Source organism: Arvicanthis niloticus, chromosome 26 (genome assembly GCF_011762505.2).
Source record: "Arvicanthis niloticus isolate mArvNil1 chromosome 26, mArvNil1.pat.X, whole genome shotgun sequence".
Taxonomy (NCBI): domain Eukaryota; kingdom Metazoa; phylum Chordata; class Mammalia; order Rodentia; family Muridae; genus Arvicanthis; species Arvicanthis niloticus.
In genome coordinates, this window is record NC_133434.1 from 37,259,877 (window position 1) to 37,273,791 (window position 13,915).

Consider the following 13,915-nt stretch of genomic DNA (forward strand, 5'->3'; position numbering starts at 1 on the left):
CGTTTGAGGCAGCTTTTCATTTTTGCAAACTCCCTTTGAACTGCTGCTCCCAGCAAGAGTCTAGAATAACATATAGTTAGCATCATCATTCTATATGTGTTACATAATCCCCTCCCCCCATGATTAAACACAGACCGACTTTGCTGTGGAATTTGAAAGAATGTTCTTGTGAGGGAAGTTAATTGATTTTGACACCAGCTTTATATTAGGGATGAAAATGAGCAAATTTTGGCTTGCATTTCAAGCTTAACTGCACAAGTTTACATTTTTGAAGTTTGGTGAAAGAGTACAACTTTTCTGTCCAGGCGAGTGTCAGAAAGCTGGTGCTGATTTGAGCCCTTCCACTGGAAATACTCAGGTTAAGTAGTTATTGATTCTAAAGTTCCTGGAACTCTTGCCCCATTTCGGCAACTTGAATAATATTTAGTGTAATTGGGAGATTATTTGAGGGAAGGGACAGAATACATCATATTAATTTATTCAGAAAACTGTAAACATCACAACAAAGAAGAAAACAGTATTTTCTTCTTGCTTGATACAAACTACATTGTCTTGAGTTGTCTGTAGAATCTTAGACCTTCTGCTTATGGGAAGCCTAGTTTTTCACAACCATCACTAAAGGTAGAGCTGATTGCCGTGTCTCAGATCTTTCATTCTTGTTTACGCTGGTGCCTCATAATTGTAAACATAAACATAAGTGACTCCAGCAAGAAAATGGACTCGCTGCTTCTGCTTTCTCCCACGTCAGGGACTCATCTTTTCAGGATTTCACTCTTTCCTCCCAGAGGTGGAAGAAGGAGATACTAAGAAGAAGTGAATCAAGTTTTCTTCCTTTCTTATCTGCTCCCCTCATCCCCACTTGGTTTTTATTCCATAGAATTAGTGGGGTGGGGTGATGAGAGGACAGCTGTACTTAATTACTGTATATCATCGATATCACTTTGGCTTCTCAAAGAACAGTGTAAAGCCTCATATTTGAGGCAGTATTTATTTACATACGGGGCTACTGTAATAGTAAGAAGGGTTGTTTGTTTGTTTGTTTGTTTGTTGAGGCAGGACCGTGCTACGTAGCTCATGATGGTCCAGAACACAAGAGCTTCCTGACTCAACCACCTTGGGATTATAGGCATACATGACCACGTCCATTTAAATCACTGTTCTTATAATCACAGAGTGACATTAAAGGGTTAAGACAAAATATCGAAAATCTAAAGCACTATTGACCAACAAGGAAACCGCCATTGTTAGCAGAATCTGGTGTGGAGGTGCGGAAACAGAAACAAGTGGCCGTCTGGGTGGATCGTCAGTGCCAGCCCTGAGCTCGTCTGTGTGACTGTGGATGTTTTGCATCTGTGCACATGAACTTCTGGGTTCTCTTGGCTTCCAGCACTAAACTGCTCCATGTTGACAGTGCCACCTGCTGATAAAGAGCTCGGTCTTTTCCTCATTACCTCACGAGTCGTTAGGCAACAGCATTGGGGTGTTTCAGAGATGCCAATATTTTGCTAGTTACTGAGGATACAAAGGTGAATAAACCATGACTTCTGCCCTCCAACCCTGCCTGGGAAGTGGTGTTTGCTTTTAGGGCCAACAGTCCATGTGTCCCCTGCTCTTCCCGTCTCACTGCTAATGCTTGGTAGGATTCCCACCCCTGTAGTCACATCCTTTTGTAACTTTCCTAGTGGGAAACTGTGTCTTGGGTTCCAGACACCCATTTTTAAAATACATTTTTGGAAGATTACATTCCATATTGGAATGCGTTTATAAGTAAAACCTGTAATATGGAGATCAGAAATTTATTTTTATTTCTGTGGTAACTTCCATTTGATTACTTTGTGTTACATGTGCTTGTGTGGGCTAGAAGTCAGCATCAGATGCCTTCCTCTATCACTATTTTTTGGGGGGCAAGGTCTCTCAGTGAACCCAGAGCCTACCAATTGGCTAGACTGACTGAGTTCCTGAGAGAGCTTTTCCCTGCCACCCACCCAACACTAGGGAAATGACACCCAGTCTTTTATGTGGATGCTGGGGACTCCGGCCCTCATGCCTGGGTGCTCGGCATGGTACTTGACCCCAGTGAGCTACTGCTCTAGCTCTCTTACTGGTTTTAGAAACAGTTTGTCCCTTGAGCTTTCCAGCTTCTCGGCTCCTCATCCAGATAGCTTCGATTATAGACGTGACTGTTAGGCCCAACCAACTGTAACTTGTTTTGTAGATGAGACATTTTTCTTCTTGGAAAATTTTAAAAATAAACCCAATTACCAAAATATGTAGTACACGCCCACATGCCTACATAAAATGTTGACATTTTCCCGTTTTTCTTCAGATATATATTTAATATAAAAGAACTATGTATATCACAGTTGCCACATGGAATTCTAAGAGCAGTATAGAGCTTTGTGCTTCTTACGAAGTTAACATCTTTTTGTTCTGTCCAGGTTCACACCTCTCTGTCTCCTGTCCCAGTTAATGACCCACACTGTGCATGTAGCGTGACTCTGGTGCTTGGTCTTTGTTCTCAGACTGGGTGAGAGTGTGTCAGGCTGGACTCTAACTTGATAGGAAGCCTGTGTGGGTCTTGAACTCCTTCCTGATCTCACTGTCCCTACCTCCCAAAGCTGGGTTATAGGATTGAACCACCACACCCCGCTCTACTCTGAGTGCCGAGAACAAAGTATAGTGACATGTATGAAAAACGCTGTGATGAAACGCAGGACTTTGAGTGTTGATGTGAAATTTTAGTAAGAAAACTCAAAGTATGGATTAGGACCAGACTTTCTGGAGTTGAGTCTTCGAAAACAATTTCACGTTGTATTTTATGAGAATAAATGCTTTGCCTACATGCATGTCTATATACCATATGCATGCCTAGTGCCTGCAGCGGCCACAAGAGGGTATTGGCTCTCCTGGAACTGGAGTTACAAATAGTTCTGAGCCACAAAATGAGTACTAGGGACCAAACTCAGGTCCTCTACAAAGGCAAAAAGCACTGTTAATTGCTGAGCCACCTTTCCAGCCTCCTTAGTATGAATCTTGACTTTACTATTTAGTAGTTTTGTAGCTCTTTAAACTATATCCTTAGTGCCCCATCCCGTCAAATTGGAACAATAGAAATGTCCATTTTATAAGGTTTTGTAAAAATTTAATGAGTTTATTTATGTAACCCTAAAAAAAAAAAAAAAATTGGTGGTTTGAGTGAGCATGGCCTCCGTAGGCTCATGTATTTGAAGACTTGATCCACAGTTGCTAGAAATGTTTGGGAAGGATTAGGAGGTGTGGCCTTGTTGGAGGAGATGTGTCACTAGGTCTCAGAAGTCTATGTCATTTCGTTAGGGTTTTCTTTTTCTAGCTCTTATTTGTAGAGCAGATGCTTGCCCTTCTTTACGATTCTAGCACCACACCTGCCTGCTGCCGTGCTCCCTGCCATGACGATCATGGTCTTACACACTCTGAAACTGTGAGACCCCAATTAAATGCTTTCTTTTATAATTTGCCTTTGTCATGTGTGGCAAGAGAACAGTAATTAAGACAAACAGTGTCAGTGTAGTGGTGTATGCCTTTAATCCCAGCACTCAGAAAGAATAGGCAATCCTGGTCTAAATAGTGAGTTCCAGGACAGCCAGAGCTACATTAAAAAAAAAAAAAAAAAGACATACCATAACTACACGTCTGTTACCTTCTTTTCTTTAAATACTGGTAAGTTTAAGTAGGTATTGATAACTGCTGCGTCCTGGTATACAATCACTGAATTTTCTTTATTTTATCCCGTCTTTATTGATTTATTGCTGTGTGTGCTCCACTGATTGACCGTGCTATATTGCCAGTTATCGTTTCTTCTAGTAATGTTCATTCACATCTTCTGTTTGGTATAAACCATGCCTCATTAATACTCCTCTGTCTCTTAAAGCAGTGGCTTTCAACCTGTGGGTTGTGACCCCTTTTGGGGATCAAACAACCCTTTCACAGTAGTCAGATATCAGATGTTCATATTACATTTCATAACAGTAGCAAAATTATGGTTAAGAAATAGCAAAGAAAACAACTTAGTGGTTGGGGAGTCACAGCATCAGGATGCTTACGAACCACTGTCTTAAAAACTAGAGTTGCTCCAGGTCATGGACCTGGTTGTGAAGTGGTTGAGTCCTAGGATAGAAGTTTTTTTCCCTTTATAAATTATTTATAGGATTTTGACAACCAATGTGTATTTCTGTTTCTGTATATCCTTTCTAGGTGTTGTTAGATTTTGGATTTTGCTAGTCTGCCTGATGCAACATAAAATAGCAATTCATTTTTTTGTGTGTTTTTTTTCCCTTCATTTTTTAGAGTATTTTTATTTTTGGTTATCTCGTCAGTAAATTTGTGCGTGCCTATTCTATATATATTTTTTCTTTTCTTTAAAAAACAAAGGATTTGTTTGTGTGTGTTTAGGCATCTGTATGAGTGTGTGTACAGATGTGTGAGGGAGTGCAGCTGTTTGCCAACTCAGGTCAGAAGAGGTTGTGAGGTAACCTTTTCAAAATGACACTCTGCCTAGTTTTTTGAACTTGGGAAATGTCTCTTTTTGGCTAGGCAAGCTCTCCTGTGTCTACCCCCCGTGGATCCAAGGTTGCAGGCATGCATGGGATGCCTGGCTTGTTAGATGGTTCTGAGATCTGAACTCTGGCCCTCATGGTTACTCAGCCAACCTCTTACCTGCTGAACCATCCCCTCAGTCCCTCTTTACGTACTTTCTGCTTGGCCTTTTTCTTACTTTCTTGAAAAAGATCATTTTACTTATTTCAAAATATATTCAGGATATTTACAAATATTAGAGAGGCCCATTTTTCTTTTTTCCTTTTCTTTCTTTCTTTTTTTATATTTCTAACTTCTTGGAACAGTTACCGTGGATTAAAATCACAATGCGCATCTGATTCATCACTTTCTCCTCAAACTCTTTCCCACACTAAACTTACTTGCTTACATAAAGTTTTGCTTTTATTTATTTTTGTTGTATTTCAGAGATAACATGGACCTCAGTTGACTTCATGATTCAAGGAAGGGCTTTTAGTAATTGTGTAGAAGTTCTTCCCATCTTTACCTCTCTTTCTTTAATATCCACTCATTCGCTGAAATCTATTTATCTGGGTACATGTACCCAGTCTGGAATCTATTTATCTGGGTACATGTACCCAGTCTGGAATCTATTTATCTGGGTACATGTACCCAGTCTGGCCGCCAGCTCACTTTATAGCTTAGTTAAGTCTTGATCCTCTTGCCACTGCATCCAGCTTATTTGGTAAATCTTTTAAAAACAATTTTAAATTTTTATTGTACTTCTTTATTTACCGGCCTGTGTGTGTATGTGTGTGTGTGTGTGTGTGTGTGTGTGTGTGTGTGCACACTTGTGGGCACATGTATATGCCTGGATATGAAGGTCAGTAGACAGTTGGCTAGAATTAGTTTTGACATTCTATCTGTAATTCCTTGGGGTCAAACTTCGGTCTTCAGCCGTGGTGGCAAGGGCCTTTGTCCACGGAACCATCTCTTTGTCCATTAAATTATTTTGAATTAGAAACTTCCAAAGCATCCTTATTCCAGTGTGTTCCTGTTTAGGACCTGTTTCCACTGGTTTTCTTATTTTTGCTTTTGTTTCTGAAAATCACTTTTTCAGAATTGCCAAAATGGTATGTCTAAAACAACAACTGAGAATTCCTCGTTGACGCCATTGTTAACTGGATGAAGCCAACACTCCTTACTATGTCATTAAAGTTCTCCACAGTTTGGCCTTTGTCTGGCTCTCTAATCTTAACTTTTAGAATTTCTACTTTCCATTTCCACTCCAGCCTTATAGCATTCTTCTTAAAGCTGCCTTGAATATGTCTGTTCCTTCTGGAGTGTTACACTGCCGCTGTGCTCCTAGGATGGAAGTATCCTTCTGGAATGCTGTCATTCCTCCCTTCCTTCTTTTTTTGTCTAGCTAAGTCCTTTATATTCTTTAAGAACCAAGGGCAGATGGTGGTGGTACTGACCTTTAATACCAGCACTAGGGATGCAGAGACAGAGGCAGAGGCAGGTAAATCTCTGAATTCAAGGCCAGCCTAGTCCAGGACACAGAGAAACTCTGTATAAACAAACAAACAAACAAACAAACACACGCACAAGCTGCTTTTACAAAAGCCCCAGGTTCAACTTCCAGTACCCACATAGCACTTTACAACCATCTGTAACTCCAGTTTCAGCAGAAACAACCTGTTCTTTGCATACATACAAAACACACATACACATCAAATAATTAAAACAAACAAAAAAATCAGGGCATTATTACTTCCTCCAGAAAGCCTTCTCAGATCTGGATTATTGGGTCTCTCCTGAAGTAATCTATAAGTACTTTGTCATGTCTCAAGCTCTAGTGAGAATTGTAGAGGGAGCAGGAAGAGGCTCGGTGGGTAAAAAACGCTTGCTGCCAAGCCCTGGCAACCCAAGTTTGACTCCTCAGGACCTGCATTATGGAGAGAACTGACTCTAGAAGGTTGCCCCTTGACCTCCGCATGTGTCCTGTGACACACATGCACACACAGAAGATAAATACATATAATTTCAAAAAAAGAATTTGTTGAGTCAGTTACTGTAGCATGAGGGTAAGTACCAGGTAGTTGGCTAAGGGTCAGTGGGTATGGGTTTGAAACCTGTCCTTGTTCCTGTTTCTTTATTCCTCAGTTTCCTCCCATGTAAAAGTGAGAAAAGTGCATTTATTGAATTGGGACACTTAAATTTGATAATACAAGTAAAGTGTTTGAAACAATGTCTTGTATCTAATGAATAATCTATTCAAACTATTGTTGATTTCAGAGTATTTTAATTTATGTGTCTTTTTCCATCATTAGGCTTTGAATCAGTGAGTGAAGGGACACATCAGAAATCTGGATCATAAAGTGAAAGAGAACATTTCTACCCATTCAGAGTATCCTGAAAACTTGAATCTAAGTCCATTTTTTTTTCCTAGCATCTGCAACATTTGGCATCTTGCCACATATGTGAAATTGACATTGATGGTAATTAGCATTTCTTAATTATACTTCATAATTGGTTGCTTATTTAAGACTCGGCATGCTTTGCTTAGTAATTCTCCTGGAACTCTAGGAATACCATTTATGTTTAAGCCTCCCTTCGTCTGTTTGGCATTTAACCAACTTTTCCAAATATGGACTAAGGTGTGAGGGGCTGAAGAAAGGGGTAGGATGAGGGTAAAACATTATACCTCTGAGCCAGACATGTTTAGTATACTTCACTATTTGCTTTAAGATAGATTATCAGATTATTGGGTAATTCCAATCAGATGTAATTTCAGTAAACACCTTCCAGAGGTAATATAAGACATTAAAAATATCAGTAACCTGTTCTCTTCCATTACAGCGATGATTAAGACATTTTACTTACAATCATTCTTTTTGTTATCTCAGGTTCTGTCTCTTTTACCTTAGATTTAGCATTCCCTCCTTTTGTTCTAAATACCAAAACCATCTGTATAATCTTGGCAAATTGATAGAAGTCCTGTTTGTTTTATTTTTATCTCTGAGCTTGCTGTTAAATTTGTAGGGTTTTCTGTCTCACTGTTTCTGATTATATGAAAGTAAATTTGTCTTCTTTTGAACATAGGAACAGTATAAAATTACTCTCAGTATTCACTTGAAAATTGTTGCTAGAGAAACTAGATTCTTTTTTTCCTCTAAAAAGTCTTAAACTGCTAAGGAAAAATTCTAACAAACTATTATCAAGTTAATGTGGAAATTTTAATGTATCAGTCTTATGTTAGAAGCTACTATAATGACTGTGGTGTTGGAAACCGCTTTTTTAAAGTGCCATTGTCTTAGCATTGGGTATTTTAGTTGAAGACTATGAAGCAGCATGTTTGTAAGAGAATGGATGGCGATGAATGGAGACACTGAAACTGTATTTTGGTTTGTGAGATAGAGATGGCTCTTATCAACAGGAAAGTTGAGTTGACTCTTACTCCATTTGTAGTCAAGGTTATAGTTAAACGATTCTATTTTCCTGTAAAAAATAATAACAATAATTTAAGTTGGTATGGTGGCACATACCAGCACAGTGAAGGCCAAGGCTTGAGGATGATGAGTTCTGGACCAGCTTGGCCTATATATTGTGAAACACTGTCCAAACAATTAAAAAAAACTTTTTTTATATTGCTGTTGTTCTAATAAGCACTAAGATATTCCTACCCTTCATCTTTCAATATTTTTTTTCTGGATGTCAAAACTTTGTAATAGAATTTTATTTAATTTTTTTTTTTAAAATGTAGTGCTGGGAATTGAACCTGGGTATCAGACTTGCTAGGTCTTGCTAAGTGTGTTATTATTGAGTGACACCCCCACCTTTGTATAGTATTTATTCATGTTGTTTATTTTGTTGGTGATAATTGTACTGAAGTTGGATCCATGGGCTGGTGTTTGAAAACCTGCTCTCAGTGATGAATACTTCTCATTCTTTAGCCTAAGGAGTGAGTGATTGAAGTTTCTAATTTCATAGATATTTAAAAAAAAATAAGACTTTCCCTTTTCTGATTAACTACTATTTTAATATTTCTTGATCACCCCTCATTTTTTTCTTTTTTTTTTTTTATAGTTAAGTTTAAAGGTTTTTATTTTCTTATTTTAAAGAGTTATATACACATTTATTTCCAAGCTCACTGTCTAGGTATATTGGCTTCTTTGGTGCTTCTGTTGGTGCATATGTAAAGAAAAGATGACAGTACCTTAGGCTGAGAGAGCTACAGTCGTATCTGTAAGGAGTTCCTCTCCATGCAGTTGCGTACTGCAGTTTGGGGGTTACTTATTTGTAAAATAACATCATATTTTTTTCTACTTGAGGGTCTGTAACATTCAGTGCCATGACCCTGGATATAACTTGTTATTTAAAATAAGTATCTTTTCTTGCCATTTTATATAAATGACTGTATTTGTTTTGAAGGACGTTTTTAATTTAACTCTGATAAATTCATTATTTGAAATTTTAATTCACTTAAATAAATAAGAAGATTTGAAAGCTACACTCTTTCAAAATGTAAATGCGTAAGGAGAGGGAGATACAATAAAAGAAATCCAACCAGGTAGGAAAGTTGTCTATCTCTCAGTCACAGAATCCCATGTGTTCATTTTTTATCAGTGTGACTGTCCTAAGAGTCAGATATAATTTTGTGACATAGCAAATACCAGGAAGATCACAGGAAACTGGGATTCCCTCATTCCTCTGTGACCTTCCTCATAAACTTCGCTACAGTTTTCTGTGACGGTTACTAGAAATCTGTCCTACACTTCATTAACCCTGTCCTCTCCGCTTGCTTTATGTTCACCTGCTGTAGCGTGTGAGCTTCAAAATGCCAACCATGGCACATAAGAACTAAGTGATGTCCGCCATTGGGAATTCTTCTCATTCACACACTGTCAGTATCACAGAGGGCAAACAAATATCTGTAATTTAGAAGAAATCCTCAGTGGTCTCTAAGCAAGCAGTAAGTTACAGTGTGGGATGGTGTAAGGCTTCACAACAATTATGTACTTGGTTTATAATAGATATTTTATAGTACCAAGCCAAATCGACAAGCTCAGCATCTGAGAACAGCAATCACATCTCATAAAAGTGTGTCCTCTGGTAAGAAGTTTACACACCAGAGAGCAGAGCTTCACAGACTTTCATTCAGCTGCTCTGTATTATAAATATACCATTCTTGTCCCAAATGCCGACCATTCTTCTATGTTGTTAGATGAATTTTAAAAATCACAAGACATTGCCATTGGCACATTTTTTTTTCTGTTCTTAACTCTTTTTCTAAAAAATTTTTTATTGGATATTATATTTACATTTCAGATTTTATCCCCTAACCTCCCTTCCCCCCACTACTCAGGGACCTCCTATCCCATCCCCCCTTCTCATGCTTCTATGAGGATGTGCCCCCACCTACCCCCACTCCCACCTCCCTACCCTCAAATTCCCCCCCACTCGGTGTTCAGCCTTCATGGGACCAAGAATCTCCTCTCCCACCTATGCCCGACAAGGCCATCCTCCCTTTCATGTACAGATGGAGTCATAGGTCCCTCCCTATGTGCTCCCAGGCTGGTGGTTTAGACCCTGGGGAGCTCTGTTGGTTGGTATTGTTGCTCTCCTCATGGGGCCACAAACCCTTTCAGCTCCTGCAGTCTTCTCTCTAACTCCTCCATTGGGAAACCCTTAATCAGATCAGTGGTTAGCTGTGAATATTGGCCTCTGAATGTGTCAGCCTTTTGCAGACCTCTAAGGAGACAGCTATATCAGGCTCTTGTCAGCATGCACTTCCTGCCATCCACATCAGTGTCTACCTTTGGTGACTGTACCTGGGATGGATACCCAGGTAGAATGGTCTCCAGGTGGCTCCTCCTTCAGTTTCTGTCCCACACTTTGTCTCCATATTTGCTCCCTTGAGTATTTTGTTACTCCTTCTAAGTAGGACTGAGACACCCACACTTGGTCTTCCTTCTTCATGAGCTTCATGTGGTCTTTGAGTTGAATCTTGGCTATTTCAAGCTTTTGGGCTAACATCCGCTTATCAGTGAGTAAATACCATGTGTGTTCTTTTGTGATTGGGTTAACTCACTCAGGATGATAATTTCTAGTTCCATCCATTTACCGAAGAATTTCTCAAATTCATTATTTTTAATAGCTGAGTAATACTTCATTGTGTAAATATACCACATTTTTTGTATCCATTCCTCTGTTGAAGGACATCTGGGTTCTTTCCAGCTTCTGGCTATTATAAATAAGGCTGCTATGAACATAGTGGGGCATATGTCCTTGTTATATGTTGGAGCATCTTCTGGGTATGTGCCCAGGAGTGATATAGCTGGATCCTCAGGTAATGCTATGTCCAATTTTCTGCGGAACCACCAGACTGATTTCCAGAATGGTTGTACCAGCTTGCAATCCCACCAACAATGGAGGGAGTGTTCCTCTTTCTCCACATCCTCGCCAGCATCTACTATCACCTGAGTTTTTGATCTTAGCCATTCTGACTGGTGTGAGGTGGTATCTCAGGGTTGTTTTGATTTGCATTTCCCTGATGACTAAGGATGTTGAACATTTCTTGAGGTGCTTCTCGGCCATTCGATTTTCCTCAGTTGATAATTCTTTGTTTAGCTCTGTACCCCATTTTTTAATAGGGTTATTTGGTTGTCTGGAGTATAATTTCTTGAGTTCTTTGTATATATTGGATATTAGCCCTCTATTGGATGTAGGATTGGTAAAGATCTTTTTCCAATCTGTTGGTTGCCATTTTGTTTTATTGACAATGTCCTTTGCCTTACAGAAGCTTTGCAGTTTGATGAAGTCCCATTTGTCAATTCTTGATCTTAGAGCATAAGCCATTGGTGTTCTGTTCAGGAACCTTCCCCCTGTGCCCAAGTATTCGAGGCTCTTCCCCACCTTCTCTTCTATTAGTTTCAGTGTATCCGGTTTTATGTGAAGGTCCTTTATCCACTTGGACTTGAGCTTTGTACAAGGAGATAAGAATGGATTAATTTGCATTCTTCTATATGCTGACCTCCAGTTGAACCAGCACCATTTGCTAAAAATACTGTCCTTTTTCCACTGGATGGTTTTAGCTCCTTTGACAAAGATCAAGTGATCATAGGTGTGTGGGTTCATTTCTGAATCTTCAATTCTATTCCATTGATCTTCCTGCCTGTCTGTGTAACAATACCATGCAGTTTTTATCACTATTGCTCTGTAGTACAGTTTGAGGTCAGGGACAGTGATTCCCCCAGAAGTTCTTTTATTGTTGAGAATAGTTCTCGCTATCCTGGGTTTTTTGTTATTCCAAATGAATTTACAGATTGCTCTTTCTATCTCTATGAAGAATTGATTTGGAATTTTGATGGGGATTGCATTGAATCTGTAGATTGCTTTTGGCAAGATGGCCATTTTTACTAAATTAATCCTGCCAATCCAGGAGCATGGGAGATCTTTCCATCTTCTGAGATCTTCTTCAATTTCTTTCTTCAGAGACTTGAAGTTCTTATCATACAGATCTTTCACTTGCTTGGTTAGATTCACTTCAAGGTATTTTATATTATTTGTGACTATTGTGAAGGGTGTCATTTCCCTAATTTCTTTCTCAGCCTGTTTATCCTTTGAATAGAGGAAGGCTACTGATTTGTTTGAGTTGATTTTATATCCAGCCACTTTGCTGAAGTTGTTTATCAGGTTTAGGAGTTCTCTGGTGGAAGTTTTAGGGTCACTTAAAGTATACTATCATATCATCTGCAAATAGTGAAGTTTTGACTTCTTCCTTTCCTATCTGTATCCCTTTGACTTCCTTTTGTTGTCTAATTGCTCTAGCTAGGACTTCCAGTACTATATTGAATAGGTAAGAGAGAGAGTGGGCAGCCTTGTCTAGTCCCTGATCTTAGTCGGATTGCTTCAAGTTTCTCTCCATTCAATTTGATGTTGGCTACTGGCTTGCTGTATATTGCTTTTACTATGTTTAGGTATGGGCCTTGAATTCCTGATCTTTCCAAGACTTTTAACATGAAGGGATATTGAATTTTGTCAAATGCTTTCTCAGCATCTAGTGAGATGATCATGTGGTTTTTTTTTTCTTTGAGTTTATTTATGTAGTGGATTACATTGATGGATTTCCGAATATTGAGCTTGTCTCCGCACCCTGGACCAGCACAGTTTCCTCGTTTCCTGCTTGTTCATTCCAGTTCTGTCTCTTTGCATGTTGTCTTTCACTGTGGTGGGGATAGATGTGACTTTTGATTCCTTTGTTGTTTTGAGGCAAGGTCTCCTAATATAACTTGGCTGGCCTGGGATGAGGATGGCCTTGAGATCACAGAGATCCACCTGCCTCTGGCTCCCAGTACTGGGATTAAAGGCCTGTACCTCTTTGTCAGGCTGTCTTCTGATTCTTGTTTTTGTTCATTTGTTTTTGGTGACAGGGTTTCTCTGTATAGCCCTGGCTGTCCTGGAACTTACTCTGTAGACCAGGCTGGCCTCAAACTCAGAAATCCACCTGCCTCTGCCTCCCAAGTGCTGGGATCAAAGGCATGCACCACCACTGCCCAGCTGTCTTCTGATTCTTAAATTCATATATTGTCTCATGATTCTGTGCTCTCATTCTAAAGCCTGATAGAGGAAATGTAATACAAGGCAGTGTTCTCTGTCTCATCTAGTCAGCTATGGCAAATGAAACCACAGTTACCACAGTTTCACTGACCGTGACTCTCAACACTAGCTCTGTGGAAAAGGATAGGACATCTAGCTTCCCAAAGACAGGTGTACAATGAATAGGCATTCTAAAAGCTGCTAGTTACAAAAGGATGCTAGATGATGAAAAATAAAGTTAATTTTTAAATGAAATTAAAAGAAACCTCTTAGTGTTGTTGCATTATACCAAAGCACTTGAATTAATTCATAGGTGATTATTATGAAAGCTGTGAACATCTCTCCCCTTTTCAGGTGAAAACCAGTGGAGGTAGAGGTATCTTTACCCTCCTGTGTATGGACTTTGTAGTCCAATCATTCTATGAACACTTGTATATTAATATATATACTGTCTTTAATATATTAACCTTTAAAGCATCTCTGAGTCATAGTCTTATTGTGTAGCTCCCACTGGCCTTAGACTTGATATGTATGTAACCCAGGCTAGCCTCCAGATTCGATAGTTCCTTATTGGTGTGCTACTGTGTCTAACCTTAGTAACTTTACAACATTCCTTATTTAGCAAGCATTTACTATTGCTTGTGTAATGCCAAGGATTGTGCTATAAAACAAGTTATACTTTCAGAGAATTCATATTCTGATGGAAAAGAGTAGATGTTCAAAGAGGTCCTTACAGCGTCAGTGTGATAGTCATGTACGGAGTGTGTCTGTTCTTGAAGGCCAG

General features: G+C 39.2%; 1 protein-coding gene across 1 annotated transcript in view; it reads left to right on the forward strand.

The window, feature by feature from the left end:
- Window positions 1–6,877: 6,877 nt before the first annotated feature.
- The window catches only part of Dennd4a (DENN domain containing 4A), a 93,364-nt gene continuing 86,326 nt past the window's right edge, over window positions 6,878–13,915 (forward strand). Inside the window, exon 1 of the mRNA XM_076925775.1 lies at window positions 6,878–7,031. The gene's annotated coding sequence lies outside the window, so the exon portion shown is untranslated. The remainder of the gene's footprint in view (window positions 7,032–13,915) is intronic.